Below are 12,053 nucleotides of genomic sequence, written 5' to 3' on the forward strand. Positions count from 1 at the left end.
AAATAATAATTGGACACCAATCGTATTAAAACCGTGACTCCTTTCCGATTACCTACAATAATTAAAAAGTTGTCCAATTAAATTGTGATACTACGCAATTTAGTTGTACGCAGTATGATAGTCGGCCAACTTGAAAACGTATATCTGCGGTGACCCTTAAGGGTAAACTTGAAATAGATTAAAAATATATTCATTATTGGGAATTTTAGTATGTAAACAACAACGGTTAGTTTAAAGTGGGAAACATTACCCCGAAAGTCAAATGGCTATCTTATATCTTTAAACGAGCAATTCTTGTACTTATAATATATTATGTAATTGGAATCTCGGAATCGGCTCCATCGATTTTCATGAAATTTAGTATATAGGGGTTTCGGGGGCGATAAATCGATCTAGCTAGGAATCATTTTTAGAAAATATAATTTTATTCGTGTTTTATCGAACACCCAGCACAGCTCGGTCAAAAAGCTAGTATTATTATATATTATTACACAATGAAAAAAAGTACGTGTAATATTTATAGCTGTCTCCCTTACCTCAAGCCTATACCGCAGAACGCGATAGAGACAACTGCAGAAAATCCAGAAAATCAACGATTCGTTGTCCCCTGATTCCTTCTCCAAAACTTAACCGATTTAAGTATTTTTTTCATTAAAGATTAAAAAAAGGCTTGAGCTGTGTTCCTATGTTTTGCTTTTTTTGTATAATCTAGCCAAATCTGTTTTCTGGACGTTTGAACACAGCGGAAAATCTGGCCTTTTTTTGGGTTTTTGAACGTTCATATCTTATTTTATAATTAAATTATGAAAAAAAAAACATAGGGACATTGTATTAGTGGCCGTAGATATTCAGGAAAAAAATTATAACTCTACTAGCATTATCCAGGGAGGAAACAGGGGACAACGTTTGTATGGAAAAAAGGGCGGTGTGGACTCCTCTTAAGACAGATTATTAATGTGTATCCTGAATGCCAATAATAGTATTAGAGAATAATAATAATTATTAATTATTAATTAATACAATAATTCTACTCCTGCTATATTATATCATAAATCAACCTGCATAATATTATAAGTTATCTCGTTAATTTGAAGGTTCAGTTAAATGTAATTGTTGTGTAATTTAAAAAAATGTATTTTTAATTTTAAAGATTAGCTGCATATTAATAGTTTTCTCGTTATTTTGAAAGTTTAGTTCAATGTAATTGTTGTGCAATTTCAAAATTAATAGTTTAAATAGTTAACGTTTTGTTTAGTAATTTTATTATAACATGGTTTCTGAAATTGTTGTACTGGAAGTAGATGGCGGACTTCGACGTCATCGGGTGGTACACATGCCGGGAGATGGTTCATGCCTCTTCCATTCCTTGACGTATTTGATGTACGACAAAATGCAATATGTTGTAGAGCACTGGACTGAACTGCAACTTTATACTTGTGCTGAGGACGGGGAGATCTATCTCGATTCCGATACTTATTCACGGGATATGTTGAACACAAATACTTACGGTGCAACCTCCGAACTCATGGCTGCTGCAGCTATTTATGCCTTTACTTTTGAGGTTTATCAAAACAATGTTCTAAGAGGAACCTTTTCGCACATCGGCGGTCCAGTGAGTTGGACAAGAAAAAAAATGAACTAAAAGAAAAAATATCACCAACTTACAAAAAGAAATTAAATCCCAACAAAAACATTTTCATGTAAAAATGTTGCCAAGATGAGAATATATAGTTCGTGGTGTCAAAAAGTAGTGAGATCTCATGTAGAGCCAAGTTTTTAACCTTACATTTCAGCCCTAAATCTAAAAACCTTAATTTTACACTAAAGTCGCGGCAAAATACTTCATAAAATAATGTGTCAGCTGCACGAGGAGCATTTAAAATCTCTACACATAAGTTAAAATGGGTGGCTTGGCCATTTTTATGATTATCGCCTAAGCTATTCAATCTATTTTGATGAAATTTGGTATCGCAACACTTTCAGTCTCGGGAAAGGACAAGGGATACTTTTTATCCCGGAAAATATACGGTTCCCGCACAATAAACTTTAATGATTCTCGCCTAAACTAAATAGTTTAGATTAAATAATCTATTTTGATGAAATTTAGATTGGAGATACTAATTTGAATCTGGGACAAGGAATGTTTTTGTCCCGGAAAAATGTGCGGTTCCCACACAATATACTTTTCTGGTTTGCGCGTAAACGACTCAATCGATGTACGGGAACAACCACGGAACAACTATAAACTAACGCGGACGAAGTCGCGGGCAACAGCTAGTTTTAGATAAAAACCTCCTCTATCTTTTTACAAAAAGCCATTAAAAAATACACAATTTTTTTTCTTAAACTTTGGCTTTTCTATGTTTAATTCCATGAAAATTTATAACATATTGCCTGTGTAAGCGTAGTCCACAAGTTAAGCTATCAAATGAAACCCTTTTTATCTTTATAGGATATTTACATGAGAAGTACTGGTCAGATTAGTGTGAAAGCTCGAGAAAAACTAAAATGGCTGCCATTTTACAACCGTGAGAAAGAGAAAAAATTTGAGGACCAATTTGTCGATAAAATATGCCATAGATCATGACATTAAAGGATCGGACACCGGTGTCGGGACACATTGTATATGCCAAATTATAAATTAGTAAATAATCCATGGTAATTCACTCGACACAACTATACAAGCTCGAGATAAAAATTATACTAGCAGCGCTAAATAAGATGCACGCACGCGACGGGTGCCCGCTCGTGGATTCATAGCCCGCGGCGGTCTTCCGACGGGTTCGCCCGCGCCTGCATCCGCTCGTGTTTTAACGTTGGCCCTTTGGGCGTCGCTAAAACACGGACGTCAACGGAAACAACATCGACTTCGAAAGGCGTGCGCCCGCGCCGTGTGCCCGCCGTCTGCCGCGCGTGTGACAGTCCGTCGCCCGCGTCCGCGCTCCGTCGCACGCGCCTGCGCTGCCTATACTATTTTTTTCATTATACACATGCGAACGTGCGCCCGCGCGAGTTTTAGCGTTGGCCCTTAGTGTTCTATGCACTGACCTAGATATATAAAGCATCAAGTATCTCATCTAATGAGACAATAATGAACCAGTTCCGCTGATCCCCGCCCTCATACATTCAACGAGCCGCATTAGATCTAACTTACCTAGTCGGTAACGATACCGTTCAATCACAGTATAATAGTAACATACAGTAAAACAATCTACTCTGACCTTGAAATGAAACTAACAACAAAAATGGGCCAAGTGCGAGTCAGACTCGCGCACGAAGGATTTCGTACCGTAGAGCAAAAACAGGTCAAAAATTAAGATTTTTGTATGGGAGCCCCCTTCATTATTTATTTTAATTTTATTTATATTAATTATTAAGTACAAATATAATTAAATATTTTGTGAAAATTTCAAGTGCCTAGCTATTGCCATTATTGATTACGAACAAAAAAGCGCAAAATAATCACGTTTCTTGTATGTATGGTAATGCCTTGTAAGGTGTTACAATAGAAATGTCACTCAGGATGGAGACAATTAATTCAAAGACAAAACATTATTTCTTTGTCCGTCCAAAATGTGACTTCTTAAAAGGTTTCCGCCACCATAAAAGTTTAAGAACCACTGGTCCACTGTGTAGTTTTTTAAATATTCTGGTACGAAACTAGTACCAATCAAATTAGCACCGGCAAGCGCAGAATGGGGACGTATTCATCAATAACTTAAATTTACAACTGTAATCATGACTATTCCACTAAAATGCGCTCTATTTAAATGGGGAAGGAAAGCCAGGCAACACAATAAAGTAGTAATTGATACAAAATTTAATACAATGTTTTTTTTTTTCTGTGAAGCGATTTTTCTATAATAGTAGGTAGGTATGTAGACGAAAACATTTAAACGTTTGTATACACAGTACGGATATATTTTCTATATTATGTTATTGCCTGTAGTCTGTACGCCAATTTTCACAACTAAAATACAATACCTTTACGTAATATTATGTGTAGGTCGGAGCAGAGCAGAGGGCGCTACTAGCACATGCAGTCAATAATAATCGGATTTATATCCGACATGTAACATGTTGCAAAGCAAACGGTCTCGTGACCGCTGGTCAAGTGACCACACCAAAATGATCACGATTGAACGTTTACTTGGACTATTGATTATAAGAGGAAAGTCAAGAGTCAACAATGGACTCTACCTATTCCTGTACCTCTATCATGAGCTCTTAAATCCATTCTTTTTACGTCCTTATCTGACTGTATAAGGACATAAAGTGAATGGATTTAAGAGCTCATAATAGGGCCCCTGTACAGTCAATTGAACTCTCTGCGTACACTATTTAAATCAGTAATCAGTTCTTTATTTGCAGTAAAAGTGGTGGTTATAAAAGATGTTTACAATATTAATGGTTCTGACACTTTAGCCATACAATAGCATGCAAATATTATATGCTGCAGTATAAATTGTTATTTATAGGTACTGCAGTAGCAAAAATAAAAAAAATAAACGTTTATTTATCTCACCACAGGACACAGGTACAATTACAAGATGTTTTACACATTACAAAGTTAGCACAATAATTTATGTGGGAGACTGGTGCCTAAACAAGGCGTAGCCTGTATTTCAGGACACCAGGATCTCTCTCGTTTTTTCCAGCTAGTCACACACACACATATAAATTGAACTTCCCCTACTGAAAAGATAATAAAATTATTCGGAACCAAATAAATTGAATTTAATAATTACTGTAATCTCATTATGTACATTAGTAAAACGCGTGTAGTTTGGCATAATTTATATTTTTTATTCAATTATTATTTTTCAATAACGTTGTTCAGTGTTCATCCAATGAATCCACAATAAGGCCCTGCATGATATCAAATTAGTTCTAGTAGATTTCAAAAGCGTTGTTGATTGACGACTCTCACTGGCGCACTCACCGCCGTACTTAGAGACATTTAATTATGATTAACCTTTAATAATTTAATGAAGAGTTTGACAGATTGTATGGGCCTTATAAGTAAATTTTGAATTAATTACATTAAGTAATTAATGTTCCACTCTGAGTGCGGCAGTCAGAGTCGAATATTAATTAGTAATTACTTAACTGTAAATAATTAAATGAAGATTTTGACACAAGCCCCATACATTATCTGTCAAACCCTTCATTAAATTGTAGTTTTAATCATCATTCTCTGAGCGCGGCCATCATACTAACTTATGTATAACAATCTGAAGCTAAACTTTCGAACGCAAGTGTATAGTTTTGGACTATCGATGACTCAACTCGGACTAGATTATAATATGTGTAGTCTCGGTATCGGTTATAGTGTATGTAACACTAATACACTATAACCGATACAGGCGTGGGCAGGGCTCGTGCTGTAAGCCTTGCTTACACCGAGTAGAATAGGCTACTTGACCTATATTCAATTTCATTGAACAAATGCATATTTCTAGTAGAACTTGGCATAGGAAACCATATTTTACCCTTATCATCAAATAAAAGCTTATGATTGATAAATAAAGTCGATTTGAAAATACGATTTTATGAAAATAGGATTTGTACTGACGAAAACGCTTTTGCGGTACTTCCGATTTGGATGTGACGTCATCAGACTCCTAATTTAATATCTTTTATATTTATCGCGCTCGTTATATGCAAGTTTATTTGTACATAAATAATAAGAATAAGCTTAGAAAGATTTCTAAAATATATTTTCTTGAATAATTCAAATAAAACATCAGTTTTATATATTATCTCCATTTATTGTAGACGGGAAATGAAATGGCCAAAACTTTTCTCCAAAAGTTTTCAACATTACAAATGGTTTCTAATTTCTTATTTAATTATTTTATAATTTTTGGGCACTTTTAGAGTGCCCAAAAATTAATAATGGTAATGTACGAGACATTTAGCACATAAAAAAATATTCAATAAAAAGATTTTAAAATACAAAACGTATGACGTCACACTATGGCGGAGAGTGTTTTCGGCGCCAAATATAAGGTATATTTTTCAATCAACATTTTTAAGGGTTTCTACTGTGTAAATTATTAAAATATTAGTTTTCTTTGTGAAAATGAATGATTAAGAAGCGATTAGCATGAAGAAAAAAATTAGGTCAAGTTGCCTATGGTGAGACAGTGCAAACTGTCTGTTTGCAAATTGATTGGCCGAAAACACTGTCTCGCAAGTCGCCACTCTACTGAGGTGTAATCAAGCCCTTTATGGGCCCGAATACACCTACAGAGTAGAGCGGCGACACAGGCCCTCGGCCGAGCACTCGGTGTGTTTATTATGGATGTTTTCGGGCGAGGGCACTGTCACGCCATTAGTCGTAAGGTCGGTAGGTGCAATCAGGCCTTATACCTGGGAAAGCACTGGATTTTAATCCGATACAATAATCGAATCACCGGCGTTCCCGGTACTACGTAGGGCGGGAGTCAGGATATTGGATTTTAGCTCTAAACTGCGCACTTTTCCAGGTCATGGTATTCGAGTACTTGTTATTAGGTACCCGACTATCGCGATTGATTTTGCAGATGAACTGAGATTGAACTCGCTGTATATTTTAATTTCTCCCTTACTAATAAAAAATACTCTGCGAATAACTGTATTATTTGCTCGTATTTGTGTAGTGCTTTTCAACCTGTGGGTCGCGACTCGCGACCCCCTCTCCTACTTTATAACCCCTGGTCATAGTAGGAGAGTTTTAACAAATTTCTGCTCTCTAGCTATTACGGTTCTCGAGATACAGCCTGGAGACAGACATCGAAGTCTTAGTAATAGGGTCCCGTTTTTAGGGTTCCGTACCCAAAGGGTAAAAAGGGGACCCTATTACTAAGACTTCGATGTCTCTCCGTCTGTCCGTCTGTCTGTCTGTGTCTCCAGGCTGTAACTCAAGAACCGCTATAGCTAGACTTCTGCAATTTTCACAGATTGTGTATATCTGTTGCCGCTATAACAACAAATACTAAAACCAAAATAAATTAAATATTTAAGTTATCCCATACAACAAACGTGATTTTTTTGCTATTTTTTGCTCGATATCAGTAACGGCAATACGTAGGCACTTGAGATTTTCACATTTTTCATTGGCAAAATATAAGGGTTTTCAAAAATGTATCTGTATAAAGAAATACATGACCCTCAAGGGCGCTACTTAGCGTTAAGGGAGGTTGGTGAAAAAGGGCATTATAGAGCATTAGTTACAACTTACTAGTTACAACGAGAACAAAGAACTTAATGATCTAGGTTACCTTATAATACGTATGTAAGATTTTAAACTAAGCGCTACTTAAAACACAGCCGATTATAATGCACACTTTTTAAGCCTGATAAATTATAAGAGCACCAATTAAACCTTAAAATACGCCTAGATTTCTTGTAATTTTTTGCCAGTTTATATCTCGTAATTAGTAAGCTATATTAAGCTAATCTCAGTATCACAAAATAGTAAATAATAAAATCGGACATAACAATTCTAAGTGCCTGTTTCACCACTTCCTGATAAAGTGCCGATTAGGCTATACACCACTTAACTTGACAGATAGAGTATGGAAAATCTGTCAAATAAGCACTTATCAGGAAGTGGTGAAACAGGCCCTTACTATATTTAATTAATCGAGTATCGAATACGTGTCCCAGCGACCAAGTTTCAAAGTGGTGTGTCAATTAGCTGATAAGATCGCGTTATCACTACTGTACATTCCATTATATTATATTTCGTAGCAACCTATATAATATTATGTTGCTATTATTTGGCTAAGTTAAGAATGCCTTTATTTATATTTTATAAATGATAACTTAAGGATTTGAAGTTATTATTATCGATACCAAAATTAGTCTATCTGTTACCTCTTCACTCAGAACAGAATTTGATGACAGAATACAGTTTGAGTTTAAAATATTTTGAGTCCCGGAAAAGTGCATGAGATTGTTTTTATCCCGGAAAATGTACGGTTCCCGGCCTATAAACCAATTTCGGAGCAGCGCAGACACGGTTAATAAGTAGATACAAATTGGTAATAATACTAATCATAATATTGTGTTTTGCATGAAAGTTAATTACTCCATGTACTATGTAGAGTCATTATTACAATTAAATAAAATGTATGTTCATGTTTACTCGAAAAAGAAAACTAAGTTATAATTTATTTTGTATGCATACTTTCATAAATTCCTTAAAATACATTAACATATTTGTGACCTCCGAAGACACATTAAATACGGCCTGTGAAGTTACATAATGCACCATGTAGCTCAATTTGAGTGACGCAAATGTATGAAAAAACGTTACAAAGCCTAAGTGGGGAAAAAGAAAGCCTTTGTGTTTAAAGGGCGTATTACAATGTGTATGTTCCGAACCTAATTTAGTAACAAAGGTTCAAAGTTAAATCGTATGTAACTCATCTAAATTAAACATTCCTCGTATCCACCCTACCATTCCTGAGACGAAAATTATTTGAGTAGTCGTAGCAAACGGCGTAGCCTCGTAGAGGGCTCGTAGCGAACTAAAAAAGGCTAAAACCTCCATCTCGTTCTTTTCCATTCCCTTTCCTTGTCTACTACCGCGCATGCGCCGCGCTGGGCGGGCGTGTGAACTGTGAACAAGTATAAATTGGTGACTTGGCACTTGGAGTCACTCCGCGTCCGACTGCAGCGCGAGGCGGATGTTGCATGTGTAAAAGCGCTATTAGGGCCAAATGTTTGAACGTAGCTTTACAAATGTCGGACGCATTTAAATATGGCTAGAGTTGATTCAATTCGTATCATCACGTAATTTTATTACAATTTGATTGCACAAGCGCTCTGTTTCCTGACTTCTTTTGTTTTAACTTTGACCTCATGGGAGTATAATTGAGATTCAAAGAACATACTAATTACTAATATTATGGATAGTACCTGGATGACCGAGCTTTGCTCGGTATAGCACTCATTGACTTCGTGTTACTTAATAACGCCATCTGCTGGTCGTTAAAACAATTAGTTGCTCACAAAATGGCATTATTATTCGCCAATAGATGTCAGGAAGAGTCATATTTTTCAGTTTATCGATTATCGATAAAACACGAATAAAAAGACATTTTCTGAAAATGATTCCTAGCTAGATCGATTTATCGCCCCCGAAACCCCCTATCTAAAAATTTTTTTTTTAATTTTTTAGAGTAAATACGGGTCTTTATTACTCAGACTTTGCTGTCTGTCTATCTCCAGGCTTTATCTCAAGAACGGAGATAGCTAGGGAAAAAATTAAAATTAGTATCAAATCGTTTCACATGCATAATGCAATATGCAAATACGGCATATTCGCTCCGGTTTCTATATTTAGTTTACAAAATAAAACCTCCGTTATCAGACCCGATAGGAACATTCAGATCCACATACAGAAAATATCACCTACGCACAGACTACAGCAGTAGTTTTTATAAAATTACAAGATTCTCTGTGAAAATAGTGAATATTTTAACTGACTTTCAATCTATGTTATGTTTCATTTATTTTTGGGTGGTTATATCAAATAAGTATATTTTACTAATGTTATAAAGGCGAAAGTTTGTTTGGATGTATGGATGTTTGTTACTCTTTCACGCAAAAACTACTTAACGGATATTAATGAAACTTTACAATAATATAGCTTATACATCAAAATAACACATAGGCTACAATTTTAACTGACTTTCAAAATGGGGGAGGTGTTATGTTCGTTTTCTTATATTCAACGATTACTCTGCCGTTTGTTAACCTATTTTCAAAATGTTTCTTTTGGTATATAGGGTATCATCCCAATTTGGTATTATATTCACAAAAGTGGTGATCTGATGAAGGATCCATAAGTAATCGAGGGAACTCCTCAAAACTTATTGGGAAACATGTTGTGACTTTGGTTTCGTGAGAAGTATTCTAAGCATATGCTACCAACAAGTTAGATTTTGCACCGAGGTATACCGTATACCTGGTATACCGTGGTTCGGAAGGTGCTGAGAGAACTCCTGATTCTTTATATATACAAGATTGGGAGTTTCGGCGTTGTTTTAAGAACAGAAAGCATATTATGCTACTATGCAAATTACATTCATCATCATCATCATAATCATCACTACCATATTATACCATTTTATAGTCTTTTAGATCGAGACTCGAGTTTGTCAAGCGATAATTAGAAAAATCTATACCTACCTAATATTATAAACTTGAAGAGTATGTTTGCTTGAACGCGTCAATCTCAGGAACTACAGGTCCGATTTAAAAACTTATCTCAGTGTTATATAGATCATTTATCGAGTAAGACTATAGGCTATATTATATTATCACGCTAAGACTAATACGACCGAAGAAACTCAGGAAAATGTGGAAAAAACGGGGGAAATATTTTTTTATAGGAAAATGTACGGTTTCTGTAAAATTCCTAATTTACGCGGGCGAAGCCGCGCGGGACATCTAGTTATGTATATATGTTTCTTTTTCTGAATATTACATTTATAATCACGCGAAAGTATTATGAATATTCGTCTTCGAGTGCGGCAGTGAGACTCGCTTTGAACAATTAATAAACTCCTTTATCTTTTAACAAACAGATAAAGACGTGAAAGTTGCTATTAATCTACAGAAGGCGTTTTTATTCTAATTCCACCTATGGCCGGCCACATACAGTCGGAATTCCGTTTCGAAATTCCGAAACGGAATATCGATTCAAGATTCCGTACGTACATCACACACATACGTTTATTTCCGTTCGAAATAACAAGGCTCAGTTGACAGACGCTAGACACTGAGTGCAGACATTGTAGTAGCTCTCGGCAATATGGAATTCGACGACGATTTTTAATAGCGATTGCATTTTTGTTATATCTTGTTAGAAAAAGAAGAAAAGGACTCGCCGCTACTGGGCCTTAAATACCGAAAGATTGCATTAACAGAAGTTTTAATGCAGAGTAACAAATGTAAGAAAATTATAACTGTTATAATTTTCTTACATTAAGAAAGACATACCTAGTTTAACTTTCTTAAACTTACCGAAATCAATATCCGAAATCGATTGCACCAGTTACAATAATATCCGAAATCGAATGCACCAGTTTTAGAATAGTCAGAGACGAATATTATAAATTACTTAACTGCAATTAAATAAAGATTTGGACATAAGCCCCATACAAATTATCTGCCAAACTCTTAAATTGAACTTAAATCAATATACTTAAATGTCTCTAGGCCTTTGGATATAAAAGCCAAATTAATTATTTTCTCTACCCTACTCTACTAATTATTATTTTTTTCATGACATTTACTTATGATAGGATTATTTACATCGTATTCAGGGCTGCTAAGACTCTTTATAAAATGGTGTACCGTGCAACATTACCAGGCGCGGTCCCAGGGTCCCCCCTGGGACCGCACATAATTAACATGCTCTACAAAATATATAGACACAAAACCTCGTGACCTTCAAATTTGCGTGAAAAAGTTGGCAACCCTACCTTACACCTTCAAGGTAGGGTTGCCAACTTTTTCTACAAGAATTAAAGTAAAATCAGATCTGTGAAGTATTTTAAGCAGTATTTTATAAAAAGAAATGTATTTCATTTATTTATTGTTTTTAAGTAGTACATAATATTATACATATTTTTAGAGCTTCTCGCATAACCGAAAAACAAAAAAATGTCGGAGCGGCTAATTTTGAATGAATGAATGAATGAATGGATGGATGAAACCATTTATTTCAGACAAAACAATGTGCAAATTTGGCTAAATTTGTACTATTCAAGCCGAATCATTCGTTTACCAGAGTAAACAAATGATTCGGCTTGGTAAAGTCGAAAGCTGAATTTTGACTTTGGTACCTTGTTTAGACTAGTTAGGAGATAAACATACAAAAAGCCCTGACCCCTCCGAGGTGAGCCCGATGGAGGGGGGGGGCAAAGAAGGTCCCGTTTTTTGTTTTTTTGCTTACTCATCAAAAACGGTGCTTCGTACGAAATTCTCTTGTTTATTACATAATAAAAGCTAATTAAATTTTCTACAACTTTGTCCTTTACACTTTGTATCTA

The 12,053-nt window shown here is 35.4% G+C and overlaps 1 protein-coding gene across 2 annotated transcripts in view; it reads right to left on the reverse strand.

Moving 5' to 3' along the window:
- Positions 1–12,053, reverse strand: part of LOC121727660 (jmjC domain-containing histone demethylation protein 1) — a 58,741-nt gene that overhangs the window by 39,450 nt on the left and 7,238 nt on the right. The window lies entirely within an intron of this gene.

This window comes from Aricia agestis, chromosome 6 (assembly GCF_905147365.1).
Source record: "Aricia agestis chromosome 6, ilAriAges1.1, whole genome shotgun sequence".
In the NCBI taxonomy this organism is placed as follows: domain Eukaryota; kingdom Metazoa; phylum Arthropoda; class Insecta; order Lepidoptera; family Lycaenidae; genus Aricia; species Aricia agestis.